At 31.8% G+C, this 5,195-nt stretch overlaps 1 protein-coding gene across 12 annotated transcripts in view; it reads right to left on the bottom strand.

Moving 5' to 3' along the window:
• Window positions 1-5,195, bottom strand: part of LOC102681456 (pleckstrin homology domain-containing family G member 5-like) — an 89,200-nt gene that overhangs the window by 26,100 nt on the left and 57,905 nt on the right. The gene's annotated exons all lie outside the window — the stretch shown is intronic.

The raw sequence follows: 5,195 nt of genomic DNA on the forward strand, positions 1-5,195 counted from the left end.
CGTGATGGAATGTCGTCGAGTGTTGTCGTACGAGTTAACAAGAGGCACGGCCAAGAGGAGATTGCATACAAATTGTTTTAAGTAATTAAAGGGTTTCGGCGAGAGATCCGGCGGCTTCGAAAAATAAATTCGAAACGCGGGGGAATTTTTCTGGTAACTGGGTCGCGATCGACCGGTTTTACGAGGTTATCGATCGTCCCTCTCGAGGGCCTTCGTTATCTCGATCTGGCCGAAAGCATTCTTCCTCTGGCCTTTATCTAACCCTTTCTTCTTTCTTTTTTTTTTTTATTCGCTTATCCACTCGGCCCGCCTCGACTATACAATCTTGACACCGATTTCTCCCGTTCCGATCGATCTGTTTCGCGAAAATTGGCTCACGGTTGGCTCCCTCCACCTGCACGAATCTTGAACATCGTCCAAGAATAGTGTTCGAAAGGTGTAATCATCGAGATGGATGTGCAATTTGAATTCGTGTCTTTTCGTTTATGAGATGCAAGGAATTCTTTCCAATTTTCGAAAACGAAGGTTTTTCCCGATTTTAAGTTTTGATAATAGATTTCTGAGGGAGCACAAGTGAGGACTGAAGATGTTAATGATTTTGCTGCATAACAATCCGATATTGACCTCATCTGGAACTTCATACGTATGATCAATATTCGTGGAAACCAGTGATGATCATTTTGAAACGATATTCAAATACCCAATGGATCCGAGTAACAAAAATTCACGTTAAAATTACATTTAAAAATATATCCATAATCGATATATATTTCAACGCAATTAAATATATTAATTCGAACCTGAGTATCGATTTATGAAATCTCGCAATAAATATATACAAAGGAATCGATTTATTTTTAATAATAAAATTCGAATTATATTTATCGTTAAAATTCGAATCTATTGATAGGAATCGAGCGACGTAATACGAAGAAAGAAGTCCATCGAGAGAGAAGAATTCGACGATACGATAGATTATGTCGAGGAGTTTAAAAGGAGAATGAAAAATGTCAAATAACAAAGGAGAGGAGGAAGAAATAAGGAAGGAAAATAGGGAAGGTTTCTCTATTAGGGAAAAACGAGTGGTGAAACGAGTTGCGGTTACTCACGAGGTGTTCACCGCTTGGAAACTGGAGTACATAAAACTTTGTTAAAATCGGTTGCGCCGATTTTTCAGAAGGGAGAAAAACGATCGCGTCAGATTTGCCGATAAATTAATCGAAGATAAAGGAGGCGGCACCGTTTTAGTTACCATGCTTTCGTCATAAATCAAGCCGCGCATTTTTCTCAGCGGAGAAAAATTTCCGCCGAGCGCTGTTCACTTTTTGCCATTTTCCATTCACACGTGTATTCGGAAAGAGTGGTGCGTAGCAAAATATATATATGAATATTTTCGAGTAGAAAAATAATAAAAAAGAAAGAAAACGAGGAGATACTCCCTTTAATACTCTCCTGGATAACAACTTGATTTCACCGTGTGCGATTTCAATAATTCTGTCTCCTATTTTTCAATTTTCAGGAAGAGAGCGGCGATGAATCCGAATCACCGTTGCACTTTGCCAATATATAACACGAATTGGGCCAAGTAATTTGAAAAGATGGGGGAGAAAATATCAGCTTCCAAACCTGTGTTCTCGATATCTATCTATTTCATCTTACGCGTGCAAATTAACGATATTCTGGGGTATTAATCGATTCTCGCCGAATGAATCGACAGCTTTGCACGAAAAATTGTGCGCATCTCTGATAAAGCTCGAAGCGCGAAGTCTCTGAACTTTTCATACTGTATTAAAAAAAAAGATAAAAGGAGTGGGGAAGAATACGTTTTGGCGGTAATAATCAGAATGCCCTCTGGGGATAGAGATATTTTTCAGAATAAAAAGAATAGAAAGAAACAAAGAATACTGTAACTACTGGATCAGGAGACAGGCTAAATCTTTCATCTTTCATTTTATCCCAAAATGAAATATATAAAAACTTATCTAAACAGATAAACGTTTTGTTATGTGTCACTTCCTTTCAGATTATATATATTCCCCTAATACGAGGATGAAAAATTTTTCTTGCTAGGAATTGCTAATTTTATATATCAAAAAAATAAAAAAAAAAATTATGTAATTCAAGAAGAGAAATGTCTTTACAATTTATGAAGTTTTTTTTGTATAAAGAGGATATAAAACAAAACTGCAGTTAAGTTTCTTAATTTCAAAGGATTCGAGAATATCCAGAAGGGACTGTTTAATTATATCGCCTAGAATAATAAAAAACTTAGTTATCCGGAATATCACTTTTCTTTCTCCAATATTAAAAAAAAAGTACCTCGGATAAAAGTTGAACGGTCTCGAGGGGGGAATATTTTGATATCATCTTCTTTTTTTTTTTTTTTATAGTCCTTTTCAATTCAGTACATTACTTCGTACTTTTTTAAAAATTCTATTTAAATTTAACGAATATGATATTGATATGGATAATCCTTAGATCGTAAAAATCTTCTTTACGATATTTATAGATACGATTATATATTTAAACTTATATATAGGATCAATATATTTAATAAAATAATCCCGTGTATGGATTGGCGCGCACATATTCGCAAAGCGTTTTATAAAAGCACCAGTGGTAATTCAATATCGAACGAATCCCTGAGTGAAAAATAAGGTACACAGTTCTCGATGTCACCTATATATATATATATATATACGATATTTGTGCACGATGGAATACACATCGAGAACTATTTTACACGAGCAGAAATATTGAAATAAGTCAGTTTTTTTTACGGTTTTGTTTTAAATTTGTTTGTTTATTCTTTTTTTTTTTTTACATTTCTTTTAGTTTATTCCCATTTTTTACTTGTTTACAATATGGCTTCATCGATTCATATCTGTGGTCTCTTTTTGATTTCGTTTCATGTCTTTCATGCATACGAATTTGTATAAATAAATGGATTTACTTGAAATTATTGAAAAATGGTCAGTGGATTCAAACTAAAAGTTTTGCATCAATAAATAATTCTATATATGAATATTTAATAAATATTTAACGACTGCGAACGAATAAATTGGATTTAAATTGGGCGAATTTTTTTTTTTTTTTCTTGCAATTGACATTTCCACGCGAAATATTTTTCTCCAGAGTTCATTCGGGGCTAAAATAATATCCTGAAGCATATATACGAAGCTTTTGTAAGCTTTTTTTTAACACACGTGTCCACATGTGTTTCAAAGACAATATCATATTTATATATTTATTAATTTCTTGGATCGATGTGTCACATATTTTTTTCACATACTTTTCCCTAACAAAAACCAAAATATTTTATTATATAAATAAAAAACAAACTTCGAATGGAAAATATTTTAAATTTTCTAAAGAATGAAATCTTAAAGTTGATTCAATCGATAACAGAATAAACAAATGACACAAATTTTTCCCTCGTTATATTTCTTATGAAAAGAAAAGAGAGAGAGAGAAACAAAATTAGAAAAATCAAGTAGAAAAATTCATTAACGATAATTGCACGATGAAAAATTTAAAATAAAATAAAATTCTCACGGTGAAAGACTTCAAATTAATAAAGCAAGTCTTAACATGGAGTCCGTCCGTTTACAAGATATATTTTTCACGTGTATCATTTTTTTTTCGGATTGATATTCATCGAAACCGAATAAAAAAAAAAAAAAAAAAAAAAAAAAAGAAAAAAAGGAAAACAGGAAACGAAATACGTGGGCGACTATTTTTTTTTTTTTATAATAGATTACGCACCCATGTACATGAATTCCAACCTAGTTTCAACATACCGATAGTTTCATAGAGGAGGAGGAGAAAAAGGGCTCATTTTTCAAAAATATGAAACATTTTTGTTTTTTTACTGAGAATTTTTCTATCGATATCGTATCGTGCGTGTTGTTCGTCAATTTTTTCTTTTTTTTTTTTTTTTATCACTGTCGTTACTCCTCTTTGTACTCGACACAATTTAGTTTTAGAAATCTATTATGATCTATTGTACGATGTGTAACGCATTGTCACAGACACTTGAAACATCGCTTGCGAAAATTTAATATCTGGAGAGACATCTATCGGAAAATAAAACGCATAAATCTTGTTTATATATCGGGAAAAACGGATAAAAAGAGAATGAATAAAGTAACTTCTGCTTTTCGAAGGAACATCCTCCCTTACCCCACTGTTTGAAATGCAACCAACGTTGAGTAAATTGAAAAGAGAGATCTATCCATGCATCCAACGTAACCCATACAAATTGCAGTCGAATGCAGACCAATGTTGTTGAGTCATCGTTTTTTTCCCTCGAAGAAAAATTGTTCGAGAAAAGTTGTCTATTTCATAATTCATTAAATTTATGAATTTACAACTATTGATATTTCGTATTAGATCATCGATAATATCGTTTTTTGGAAACACGATTTCAAAAGAATTATTATTATAATTGTAAATTTTAAAGTTGTGAAGTGAAAAACGATTTATAGTTTTAAAAAAATCAATTTACTTTTTTTCTTTAAATTATATTGTGGAATTGCAATAAATAATATTCAACAAATGATCGATATTAAAAATTGCAAAAAAATTTTTATTTACTATAACAATCCCAGATTATACATAGCAAAAGGATTGCTACAAAAATAAAATTAATTGGTATTAATATATCCAACATATTTTTTATCAAGCATTTGTTTGATCAAAGAAAAAAAAAAAATTGAAAAATATCCCAGTTTTTGAAAATACAGATCACAATAAAATTAATTAATATTAATATATTATTTTAATTATTTAAAAAAAGCGAAACATTTATTAAAATTCTTTGAATTCGAAAACAAATATAACAATGGAAGAATCGTTTCTTTTGGATAACCTAAAAATTTTCTCTATCGAATGACGTATAAATAGACGTATATCAACGAGATAAACTTGAATAGTAAGATATCCACAAACGCTTAAACTATTAATCAAAATGACGTGATGCGACGATGCACCATTCTCTCGAATGGTTCCATACCTTTCAGAGATACGTATACATTCGGTATATCGCTCATCGTGCCATTTCCCATCCGCTCCGTGAACCGTTATACAATTACCACTGCCCTCATCCGCTCAAACAAATGAAATGGCCAGTCATTAGCGAGTAATAAATGGCAGGGAGGCGAAGAGAGGCGGGGAATTTCATTACACGGATTCTT

Source organism: Apis dorsata, unplaced genomic scaffold (genome assembly GCF_000469605.1).
Source record: "Apis dorsata unplaced genomic scaffold, Apis dorsata 1.3 scaffold_220, whole genome shotgun sequence".
In the NCBI taxonomy this organism is placed as follows: Eukaryota; Metazoa; Arthropoda; class Insecta; order Hymenoptera; family Apidae; genus Apis; species Apis dorsata.